The following is a 13720-nucleotide window of genomic DNA, read 5'->3' on the forward strand; positions in this document are numbered from 1 at the left end:
GCAACTTTCTGTAAAGGCATAATATAGGAATAAAATTGAGCTAGTTATGTGCTAAATTGACATGACAATTCAGTAGAGATCCTTGCTTTACTTTCGATGTCAAGTCAAGAAAAAAACCAAACAAAATGAAAGATATGAGTGAAAACAGAGAGTGAGAATATCATAACTTCTTTACATAATGAGTAGCGTCATCCTGCATGGAGTACGTTGTTTCTCCTCTCATCTTAAAGAGGGTGTTGTAACGCAGCCAGAGGACCTCAGAAGTGCCTACAAGGGTCCAATAATCCAAAGTAACTATCAAACTAAAGAAGAAATGAAAACAAGAGGGTTGCTTAGTATGGAAGATAAGTAAATTAAGTCATAAGAAAAAAAGTATGCATATTGAATAATCTGGAAAAGATCAGGCAAAAAATTCTGTTCCCTCTATTTCATATCAAATGAATGCAAGGACACTCAATGAGGTTGAAATGTGATGAACTGAAAATTGCAAAAAGGGAATAAGTGCCCTTTTCTACTGTAATTATCTAACAGAACCCTCTGCTTCAGGAAGAAATTGTAGGCTGGAAGTGAAGAGGATTTAGAAAACAACTGGTAACAATTCTGGCTATAAAAATTATCATTCATTACAATTGCAGCAAAGATTTAAAGGGATGCGAATGTATTCTTAATCTCCAGGTTACTGTTCCATACATTCAGGTCCTGCAATTTTCTTATAACCTTTCCCAAACTTGTGCAGTTGGAAACAAGATATCAGAGCAATGCAAACAGCAATTCAGTGTGGATTTTCTAGTACTTTTAATACTAGTAATATCTAGTGAATCTGAAAATGGAATCTATCAAGTAAATAGGCTTTTTCATTACTGTTCTTAGCAAAACAATTTGTTTACACCAAGTTTATAACCACTTAGATAGTATCGTAGCCCAGTGTCCCTATCTAGTTTCTGAAGTTTTCAGTCTGGTTTACCAAAGCCAACAATTACAGTTTAAGAATATGATGGATTTTTGGTTTAGCAGAGCTCATTTTGTTCCTGCCAAAAGACACACACCAGCGTCTTTCTAGCTGAGAGCTGGAGGTTACACCCAGGCTTTTCAGCTTTAATCCAGAGAACTCTGGTAGAACCACCCAAAGAAGGCGAAAACAAGGTCTCCTTATAGGTCCTGAGAACATACTGAGGTGGACTTTCATTCACATGATGCAGGATCCTAGATGATCCAGCAGTGTCAGCTTCAGCAGGTCCTCCTGATTCACTTCAGCACACACTGGAGTACTGGAAAATGCTAATTCTTGTGTATCCCCACTTTCTGAAACGGGGAGCTGTATTTAAATATAAAAATGCTTAAGCATCTCTAACAGGGACCATACTGCATCCCATTAGCAACTCTGTGTCAAGGATGCTATTTTAATTTAAACTCTAGTTTACATCATCTACATTCAATCTGCAGCTGTTCAGCCATTCAAAACTAATCCTGAGCTGTACAGCTCAGGTTATGTAATGAATTCTGTTATAATTCATAAAAAATACATGACTTGTTCCATGAACATGTGTAAAGTTTTCTTATAATATGAAACTGGAATTAGAATATAGTATGAAACTAATCAGAATCTAGATCTTTGTCGTTTTAATCTCTTGCAAAATTACAGATCAGATAGTCTCGTTACCATTGCCCTCGATGCAGAGAATCTCCTCTGAGACAATATCTTCGCTTGTCTATAGAGCAAGTACACTTGTGATGCTACTATGTCTTTGCTTCCGGCTGTTGTCACTAAAATACCTTGCAAGTGAGTAATAGACAGCTGGTAATCCAGCCTCCAGTCTCAGACTCTTTCTTCATCACAAGATAGAAGTTGGAAATTAAATGACTATGCCTGAGAAATACTGCAAGCAAACACATTTCCACTTAATGGTGGCTATTTCAAACTAGTTTGGCTTCCTATTGTTGTGGAGATGGGCACTCAAAAGAATGACCGTCTGTACTGTGCTTTGTCCCTAGATACTTTGGAGTGAACACTGCACCACATTACAGAGTATCAAACAAAATGTGTATGCGTCTCTACTCCTCTTGAATCAGATTTACCATACTATAAGAATGCCCTTGATGGCCTCTAGTGTATACCTGAGACACTGTTTTGCTTTCAGTGTTGCAAATGATGTCGGTAAATGGCTCATTCAATATCAAGACTTTTCCAGCATACAGGTCTACCTTGATAGCTTTTATTTTAGGGAATGCTTCAGCTCAAGGGCTTTTGCAAGTATATTTTCAGTCTTTAGGACCTGAATAGCACCTTACTGATATTTTATCTACTAGCATCTACTGAACAGCCTGTAAAATGAAAACATAAAATGGCGTGTCTGTGTTGGTGGTCAATCAACAGTGCACTCCTATTCTGTCTTGCAGATCCAAATCAGCAGATGGATTGAATTCCCCCCAAGCCTATGCACTGCATGGGCCTGGACTGAATATCTGCATTCAGCATTTTCAGGCAACTTTTCATGTGCTTATGAAATAACTAAAGAACAAATTCTTTTTGTCATTCTGTTCAGCCACCAGCCTTTCAATTTGTTTGTTTGGTTTTTAAACGAATGAAAATTGTGTTTGCCTCATGTTTTGGAAAATACCAATCCATATTTACCCACCAGCACAGGGAATTAACAGTCTTACTTCAATTGGAGTAGAGCTGAATTAGACAATCATTGATCCAGATGGTTGACTTAGAATGGAAATTAATAGGAACATTCCCCTGAATCAAATTATTTCCTGATAAGACCGCTCAGTCAATAAGTGACTCTTGCAATATCACTCTGTAATGACATAAAGATAACATTTACTTTTCCTTAATCCCCTACATGTCAGGCAACAACAGAAACACTTGAAATATCTTACATGGTGATAAGTGTAATTTGTTTTGCTTCAGGATTTAAAATGCTGCTTCTTTGAAGTGGAGGTCTAGTCTGACAAATCAACTTGCCACAATGACAGGTTTTTGGTGAGTTCCATATTAAGTGTGTTCTTCGCACCACTGACTAAATGACTTTACCCCACACAAACATGTTGCATTACAGCTCACACAATGGTGCCTTATGCAGTGTTGCTCCTGGAAATGGCCAGGTAGTTGTGGGAGTTTTCTCATACAAGGTTTCTTTTTAATATTCAAGAGCCTAATTATATTTGCTTCTGACTCCTACTGAAGATTATCCCTCCACGACCTAGCTCTAAATTTACCCAGTCATTCTCGCCTTCACTGGTGGTTAGAAAATGTGACATGTCTTAACCAAATGCATCCATAGGCTGTCTGCATTCAGGTGACCTCTGTTTCTCACAGGTCTCTCGGTTCCTTAAAGCAGGGATAACCTCACTGTTACAGTAGGTCTTGTCATAAAATCAAAATAATTCTAAATTAGATTAATGAGAGCAGAATCTGTATCTGAAAAAAAGCAGTCAGAAAATAAAGGGCAAACCTGACATTTCTTCTTTTTTAATCTTGAATTAAACACAATTGCCCCGTTAATGTGAGTGTGGTAGGATCTAAGCAAATTGCCTTTCTCTTTCTTAAAATTACAGAAATCACAGATGACAGTGGTGTCCCTCAGGGGTTGGTATTGGAAGTGGCACTGTTTAACATCTTTGTCAGTGACACAAACTCTTCGGAAGGTGTCCCTGCCCATGGCAGGGAGGTTGGAACTAGATGATCTTTAAGGTCCCTCCCAGCTCAAACCATTCCATGATTCTGTGATTCTAAGTTCACTCACTTTTTCAACTAGCTTCGGGTACATAATGATAAAGATTATTCAGATGGAAATAAATAATTGTTTCCATGACAACTGAGCCAGAGAAGACTAACTCATTCTTTCAGAGCTGTAGCGGCACCAAATCCAGGACTATTGAAAACAACCTGCTTTAATAAAGTAAAATGATATGAGTGAATATATACACTGCAAGCAGATTAATAAGCTACATTTCTATCTTGTTTTGTTACTTCTTGCCTTGTTCCCTTAAACACTGGGTAACCAAAGCATTGAGACTGTCTGCTCTCTGCCTTCAGTAAATCTCCTTCATTCATTATTTTCTATTGCTTCATTTTGACATGTCATTCATATACTATCAACTGTTCCGTATACTCAGTTTTCCTTGCATGTAGTCCAAATCCCTTGTTATGTTATTGTGGAACAATTTATTGCTTGGTAAAACTCTAGTCTTCATGATTTCACCCTAATCCATCACTGTTTATTGATTCTGTGTTTGAAAGTGCTGACATTTCGGACTCTTCAGCAGCAGTGTTGCCTAAACATCAGTACTGAAAATTTTGAATGTTAGGCAGCTATGTCTGTGCATCCTCCATCAAAAATAAATCATGAATACCTAAAGAATGCAGCATTGCTAATGTGTTACATAATACTTTATTGGACAGGGCTTTGAACAATCTGTGTTGCTCAAAACTTTTTATTGAGTTAGTAGAAGAATTCTCAGTTCTTTAACGTTAAAAACTAGTTTGGAGTGCTAAGAGTAACTAACGGTTATAAAGAATAACATGGGAAGAGCGCTAAAATGGATTTAACTTTAAAGAAAAAATCTCAATTTAAGATAATTAAACATTCTCTTTTTTAATATAGATATATATATAGATATATATTTAATAAATATATATATATATAAACAACAGATATTTTTAAAATAAATTAATTCCAGGTTCCTCTGAGCACAAGAAGCTTTTATCTGGAAAGATTTAGATATCTTTAGCAGAGATTATTTTTGTAGTGAAAGGAAAAAACATTGTTATATCCAAAATAAACATCAAAATCCTGCCATAAGGAATTGGGAATATATAGCTTCTGAATGAATTTTCTGAAAACAAAAATCTTCTTGTATCCACGTATTACTAACTCACCTATTTTTCTGAAATAATATTATTTTATTCAAAGCCATCTCATGGGAAGGCGCTAAAAACTGAATCAGAGAAAGAGAAGCTTATAACTTCTTGCTTTACTTATTGGTTTTCTTTGCCATGTCAGTGCTTAAATTGTGCTGCAGTGTGGAAAAGTGCCTTCTGAATAGACTGCACAACAAGCAGAGGTGAAAAGAGAGGATTTGTGCTTATAAATTTCAGGCAAGCATGACTTAAGGAACCAACGTGTTTTATTAAAGGTACACAGGCTTCTTGTTCTAGACAAAGCTCCTTTTAGTCGATACTTTAATATTGCCTCTTGCAAGGGAAAACAATCTCTCTCTGACATAGATTGAAAGAGGAAGAATCTGAAGGGAAACTTACTGATTTCTGCAGTAGCCTTTTTTAGTTTTATTCTGACATTTGTTTTTTAGCTTTGAAAGCTAACGCAAGGGAGATGAGTTACCTTTTCCCTAGACACAGAAGGTCAGTTTTGGATCTTTGACACTGTGAAAAATTGCTTTAATCCAAACATTCTTTTTGGTGTAAAACACAGTTTGGAGAACTTAAACAAACTGATGCCTGTCCAGCTGCCCTATGAGTAAGAGGAAACAAGTACCAACTACATGTAAAGCATTTGTTCAGTTGTCCAAAGACATTGCAAAAGTTATGCTTGAAACTCAGAGCTGACCATGAGAAGACAATATAAAATACATTTGAACATTTCACTCCCAGCATTCTTAGTCATTACAGAGAGCCTAGCAAATTAAGCAGAGTAGTTCAGACCACAGTTTCCATATCATATAACATGTATTACTTACTTATATTTCATGTGATGAAACACAACTGAAAAACCATTAATTCCATTCAGTCAGTCTGTGTTAAATAGAAGTGAAGCCTAGACAGCTATGACAGATAAAGATATCAACACTGGAGACACATTAAGTAAGATAATAATAATCCCTTTTTAATGCAATATGGTAGATAATTGTTGTGGTTTGTATCTAAACTGCAAATGTAATAATAATCATAGGGGGAAAAGTATAAATAACAGTATTAATGATGGTGAATAGCTATTGAAGCAGGTTATCCAAATATTTTGTTAATGCAGGAGATCTCTTCCAATTTTGTTAGTTTGGGTTTGGTTTTTTTTTATCATACCAGTGGTGCATTTGTAATTGGTTCTACTTAAAATCTTAGCTTAAGATTTAATAATCAGTAGTCATTTCTGATGGATGTTAGAATTGTGAAAATAACAGAATCTATAATCTGTAATAAACTGAATCTTATGCATACCTGCTGTGGCTATCATATACATTGAATTTCATAATCTGCACTTTAGTTCTTCCTTTATCTGTGGTTTTGATGGGGTTGTTTGTGGGTTTTGTTTGGTTTATTGGTTGGTTGGGTTTTTTTTTTTTTGTCCTTAAATTGTTACAGGATAATAGAGATTGAAATAGATGCTATTAAGACAAAAATCACTTCATTGAAAGCTCATCCCAGAGCGACTGCTTATTTCCTTGGTTTGCTTTTCCTGCTGTGAAATGTATTAGTCAACAGCCTACTTCATAAGAACGCTACACTACAGAGTTGGCCTTCACATCTGCAACGGAATAAAATCAAGGGGGGAATCTACAGAGAAATACCTGAAAGCATTTTTTTTCCCTTTCTGTGTCATTTTGGGTAGATTTCTCCAGTCCCACAACACATATTACATCTCAACCGTCGCAGTTTTGCAAATTATTCCCAAAAAGGAGAGGAGGAGTGAGTGGTGGCAGCATCCAAAATGATGAAATCACAGCTGTTTTACATGATTAATGCTAATAGGATAACAACCAAATCTGCAAGTCCCGGCAGCATATCTGCCTATGCTTTATTTCTTGCTTTGAGACTGTTGTTTTTACTGATTTCTGTTTATTTCATTTATATTTCAGGAATTCCTTTTTGTGCTTTTTGTTTGGCATAATCTTCAAAATGGAATTTAAAGTCCTTTTTATTTTTCCACCAAATCAAACAGAGTTAGTCTTATCCAAACTAATACTAAAACTGTTCCTGACTAGTAACATCTGCTGTGACACTTTGTGCAGACTACATTAATTGCTAGGGCTCACTCTAAGGATCATATTGTATACACATTAGCACCCTATTTGTGAAGAAATTCTTGATCCCTCTTGAAAACTTAATCTTCTATTATGCTACCAGATCACTTCAAATTACCTACAACAGAGATGTGCTATATTAGCAAATAGACAATAAGTGCTTTCAGTTAATATTCAGGTTTTCATCACATAGATTCATTAGGAATAGTATGGATTTTTTTTTTTCCAAAATATAGTATTTACTGAATACAGCATGCTGTAAAACTATTGAATTCAAGCAAGATGCAATATAAAAAAAAATGGAATTACATAAATAAAATATCAGCTATGGAGAAATCCAGAAAGAAATTTCCATTCAATATCTACACAGCTGTCTTCGATTCAGGGAGAAAGAGGAGAGAAAGAACAGGTGAAGTCAGGTGCATTTTGAAATAAATGGTTCACCTCTGTTTACTGCAAATGTCACTAAAGTGAAACATGTGAAAACACCTGTAGTCTGTACTTTATCTCATCTACCTGTGATCCTGACTGAGAGAGTTCTCAGTTAAATATTTATTTCATTAATGGAAATCACAACTGAATTTATGAATAGAAGTGTTTTTTGTTTCTGCATAAATGCCTCATCTTTCAAGCAACAGATGCATTCAAGATCACAATCTACTCAGAGCTACTCAGTAAACAGGAAAGAAACACTGTATTCACCCTGATACTCTTGTCATGTTATTTATTGATTTTTATTCAGGATGGCACTTGAACTATTCCTACACCTGTGTTAAGAGGTATTCTCCCCAGAAGCCCTCTCAGACCTTCTCTGTACACACAATGCCACCAGCTGTGCTTGAATATGGGATGTCACTATTGATTTTCAGAGCCTCCACAACCACCAAGGAATTTTATGCTTTATCATTCCCATATTCTCACTAAAGAAAGATGGTGTGTGGCTACATAGACTACCTGGTGAATTAGTACTGCAACCACAAGCTACAGTGCAAGTCAAGTCCAGCAGGTCAATGTCTATGCTAAGGGATTAGAAGGTAAATGCACCCCAGTGCAATATGCATGTGTGTGGGCCTTAACTGATGCGTTCTTTTTTTGAGGAATCATGCATATTTGATTTTCCAAGAATCCTGCCATGCATGGTAAGAGTCTGTAGCAATTTCCAGAGACTGAGCTACTCTTAGAATTAGCAGCTCTCAGTCATGTAGGAGGTCAGGGTGATGTCAATTTGTCTCTTGCTGTTGATGTTCACTTTCTCAGAAATGAAAGCCATGTTAAATTACACGCTCATGTGGGTTTTGTTTTGTGTTGTTTGTTTTATGTTAAAAACCGTCCATGTAACAAACAAAAAAAACCCAACCCATAACAAACAGAAACAACCCTACCTGATTTGACAAAACCCACTTCATTTACTTTGTCAGGTCTAAGCTAAAACACCTTTTAACCAAAATCTTCTTCATCACCTTCTGAGCACAATTCCACAAATCATATCATTTCCCAGATGCGTCTGGAAAAAATGAGACAGGTGTCTGGAACCATTTCTTCCTAGTAAGCACAGAAAACAACATTAACATTCAATTTAGTGCACACATGGTGTAATCAACAAGATGATTTAAATGTTGGCTCTGAAAAGCAAGGGACTGGATAGAAAAGTAGATATATATTGAGAACCCAGTGTTCAGTCCTTATTTGTGTGAACAGACTTTAAAATATTTGCAGCATTTAAGAAATAAAGTTGGATTTCTCTTTTTCAGTATTCTCCAAAGGATCCCTAGATAAGTAATACTGAAATAAGTTATTTTCATACAGTTATAACCAGGGTCTTATTCATAAGTGGGTTCCTGATGATGGGATTCATTCTTGTGGAACTACAAGTTCAATTACTCATTGTGCAATATTGCAATAAAATCAGATGAATGCTGCTGAAGTCAAGGCTGATTTTCTGTAACCAGCTTGTGTAAATAGAATATCATTGCACATTAGTACATTAGTATATCTTGAATATATCTATACTATGTGCCTATATTCTTGTATGCCTATATATTAGGTATATATCGATACATTACTATATTAGAATAAGGAAAAGGCAAAGTACAAAAAAATTGCAAAGAACAAAAGTGCTAAAGATGTCAGTTGTGAAGGACCATGTTTCAGAGGCAAATTGTCATAGCTTCAGTAGGGCTGGGAGTTCAGCCACTAGCTGAAGGTATAGTTTCTGTGTAGTGACTATAATTCAGCTCATGATGATTTCCATCACAAATCCCAAATAGTTTTTTACAGCAGAGCTTCATTTTACAGATGGCCAAATAAAAGTAAACAAATATTGTTAAATGTTACTAAAAAGAAAGGGTTGACAGTCTAATTTTTCTGGTTGCCATTCAGATTTTGTACTGTGATTTTCAGTCTGAAATCCATCTGATGGCAAGGATTGACATCAAAGGGCTCGAGGAAAAATGGCTAAGCAAAACAGGCCTATTTTCAGTCAAATTAAATAAATTAACAGGTTTCTAATCCTTTAATAGATTAGTTGTTATGAGTCCAGAATCTGAAAAAAGAAAAGAGTTCTTCTTTACAATTCATGTTGACTATATCTAGTTCCAAATATTTTGGTATCTCTGTGTTCATACTCACAAATTGTGAGGGAAAAAAGGGCATCATGTAACCTGAAAAGTCATTTGCTAATCCCACCATAATACACTGATATATATTTGCTACCTGTGCCAATGGGAGAATACAAGAGAAGAGCAGATAGGTTGTATTTCTAGCCTTGCCATATACCCACAACAGTCTTTCAACATCAGGTTTTAGAACTTCTTTTCTCAATATATTCAAAATGAAATTCCAAATAAGCCAAATAAATACATTTTTAACTATTATTCTTCAACCATAAACTATAGAGATTTTAATTTTATATTCAAGTACAACGCTAATCTTGCCCTCTAGAGCTATTAATAACAGCAGAATTTTCATTTACTTAGATTTTCTGTACAGACTTCTGCATTCTGCTGAAGGTACTGTTTATATAATGAGCTCAGACTCAGTCAGGATCTTGTGAATAGTCTAAAGAACATTTTATTTGGTGTATTGACATTTCACATTTCCTTTATTACCCTTTGTGAAATCTTTTTATCACAACACTGAAATCTCTTTTGAATGTTAAAGAGATCATTTTGTCTTGTTTTATGCTGAAGAGGCAACAACTTCTGTTTTTAGGCAGGCTACTTACTTTTTGAGATGGCATGACACGAAGCCATGAATTATGTCTATATTTGCAGCACTTTGGAATGGTCTAAAAAGCTCTGCATTCATATGTCATAATGATATCAATCTTTAAAATAGATCAAGACGACTGCCAGCAGATGTTTATCTAACCCATTTTTTTAAACCTCTTAGAGAAGGATATTCCACAAAATCCATCCCTATGTTTCATCTATCTTAGAATAGGGTTTTTTTTCTTATATATATTATTTTCTGCTGAAAAAAATGATCCAAATATTTCTTGTCTTCCTCTACTGAACACATAGAATAATTTATCATTGTCCTTCTTATACTTGAAGATGGATGATAGTTCTTCTTCTTCAAGCCCTAGATGATTACCTGTTATCCTTTTAATTAAAATTAAATATGTCATGCGGATGAAAAATAGAAAGAATCCAAAGGTGGTTCTCTTTTCTAAACCTTGGAGAAGAGTTTCCAAATAGGATGTGTTGGTATGAAAAGTGTAGATGTGCAGTACTGTGGATACATGTAGATATGAAAAATTCAAAGGCTAAATAAAAGAAAACAGTGCTCTGACTGACAGCTTAGAAACTAAGGAAAAATGGAGACATTCACATTCTTCACAGTTGTTTTCATCCCAGCTAAAGCTTGTGGAAAAAGTTTCTGGTTGAGGATTTAAGTATTCTTATGTTCTGATTACATTCTTATATATTCAGAAGTACAGAGTAGAAATCTAGTAGGTTATAACTGTGGAAAATGTTCAAGTTATTAAGAAAGAAATAGAACATTGTGGCTGTCATAGAGGGAATCTTGTACAGGAGATCAAACTGAAACCCAGGTGGATCAAACTCATTGAGAAAAACTGGTGAAGTTGCCCAGTAAACAGGGCTTGGTGTGATTAAAACCCTAAATTTTCACTCCCTAGGGGACTGCTGGAAAGAGAAGGCAGTCCATCCAGTCCTTGGAGTGCACTGTGAAGTTGTTTACCAGTAGGGAAACTTAAAATAGCAAATACAGGCTTTACCGAATCTATTTTAATAAAGAAGGACTAATGACTGAAGAATGGGAAGATGAGCTGAGACAGTGAAATGACAGGTTTCACAACCCTTAGACTATAAAGAAATAATGATAAGAAGAGATAAAGCAATAGAATGAAAGAGAGCAAACTTCAATACAGTCAGAGAACTGGCAGATTAGGACTTACAGGAGGTCACTCTAAACAAAAAAGTGTTAAATAGAACTGGCAGTTCCTCAGTAGATGTATATTAAGGAGGATAATCAGGGCTGGGCAATGCGTTTGGAGAAGTTACACGGATCTCAAAGAAACACAAAAGTAATGATCATGGACCTAAAATAAAGCCCACTCGAGAAGGGAGAAAAATGGGGTTTAGACTAAAGATAAGAGGGCTAAGAGGAAATAGAATGTTGAAAATAATGGAGAGCTGGAATATATATCTTAGGAAAGAAGTGGTATTTTAATCCATTTTAATCTTTAAGAAACAAGAGGATAGACATCGCCTGCCCTAGGTGAAACAAGGAGGGTGGATTCAGCTCTGTATCTTTGCATCTGCCTCTCTTTTCCCTTTCCTTGGCTCAGGTCTGTTAACCTTCCCTCAAAAATAACACCTTTCTTTCCTTTTCTGCATTAGGTTTCCCAGTACTATAGTTGGGGCCTCATAAATATTGAGTCAAGGAGAGTATTTACCCCTCTTCTTTTTTCACATGCAACACATATGTTAATGCCACAAAGAAATACACTTGCCCCTTCTGCACCAGTGTCACTTGATTGTTTCATGTCAAATTTACAATGTAAAGTGCTGTGTACAGTTTAACCTTCATTTCACTGGGAGGTGATCCCAATGTTTCATCACTGTGTGCTTTATTAATAAGTAATAAAAATGCTGCACACAAAAAACAAAGGAAGTAGCCTTTCAATTTGCTATAGCCTTCCAGTAAAATACTCTACAAGTGTTTTCCACCAATCACTTCTGCAAATATAATTATTCTATCTAGAACATTTTTGCCTGGCTCATTTGTAGGAATATAAATGGAGATGGTGTCAAACCCTTAAAAATTCCAGTTTAAAAGTTATTTGCAATGCAAATTATCTAGACTATCTGTGCCTCCTTCGCCTTCCTCCCACGACAACAAATTAAAATGGTTTGATTTGATTTGTTTTGAAAACTCCATGCTGGCTGGTTCTTACTACATTATTATCATTATTAATGCTTATGCAATAGTGATGTGTTAAGAGTCTCATTCCAACAGCCTGAGTGAGGCTGAGCCACCTGAAAGTCTCTATGAGATCCTTCTCTCTTTTTAAAGATGGATCAGATGTTTACCTCTCATCAGTTCTCACTACCACCCATCTCTCACGCGGTGCCAAAGATGCCAACAAATGCTGCTGTGACTAGTCAGCTACTCCCGTAAGTACCGCAGTGAGTTTCAGCTGAACTGCTGAGTTGTTTACACTGGTCTTCCTTAAATTGCAATTGCTGAGGTGAGCAGCTCGAGAGAGGACGCCTTCAACACCGAAGAGGGGGGGGGAGATCAGCGTCCAGGAGCCTCAACTCAGAGCGGCGAGAGACACCGAGGGAGCCTCGAGTCCGCGACAGGACCTGCCCAGGAGCCGGCAGCTCAGCTGAGGCGAGCGAGCAGCTGACTCACAGGGGGCGGAGCCAGGAGCAGCGGCACCAGCCGTGGCTGGGTAAAAACCTGCCCAGGGAGCGCGGCGAACAGAGCTGGTCGAGGCGGTTTGTGTGGGCAGGAGAGCGGGATGGTGAGCCCTCGGCGTGTGATGGTGAGCCCTCGGCGTGTGATGGTGAGCCCTCGGCGTGTGATGGTGAGCCCTCGGCGTGTGATGGTGAGCCCTCGGCGTGTGATGGTGAGCCCTCGGCGTGTGATGGTGAGCCCTCGGCGTGTGATGGTGAGCCCTCGGCGTGTGATGGTGAGCCCTCGGCGTGTGATGGTGAGCCCTCGGCGTGTGATGGTGAGCCCTCGGCGTGTGATGGTGAGCCCTCGGCGTGTGATGGTGAGCCCTCGGCGTGTGATGGTGAGCCCTCGGCGTGTGATGGTGAGCCCTCGGCGTGTGATGGTGAGCCCTCGGCGTGTGATGGTGAGCCCTCGGCGTGTGATGGTGAGCCCTCGGCGTGTGATGGTGAGCCCTCGGCGTGTGTAGCAGGGCCCGGTGCGGGAGCTCTGCTCTGGCTGCCCCGGCGGTGGCAGCGTAGGCACCCAGACAGAGCCGATGAGAGGGGAGGCTGCAGTGCAGAGCTCGGGGTGCAGAGAGTGCCTGCACTGGTCTGGTGAGGGGAGGGTGCACAATGGGCAGGGCTGCACTCGGTGCTCCCTGGTGGAGGTCCTCCTGCAGCAGGGGCTGAGCTGCGGGATGCTGTTAATAGGCTGCGAGATGTCAGGGAAGCTGAGAGGAAGCAGGAATGTTTGCTCCCGGCCCAAACTGTGCAGGGGCCTCGAGCTTCCCCTCTACCTCATGAAGGAAAGAAGGAGGCCGTTAACCTGGGAA

This window comes from Pezoporus wallicus, unplaced genomic scaffold (assembly GCF_028554395.1).
Source record: "Pezoporus wallicus isolate ANWC-B61680 ecotype Strahan unplaced genomic scaffold, APGP_CSIRO_Pwel_v1 contig_7545, whole genome shotgun sequence".
Taxonomy (NCBI): domain Eukaryota; kingdom Metazoa; phylum Chordata; class Aves; order Psittaciformes; family Psittacidae; genus Pezoporus; species Pezoporus wallicus.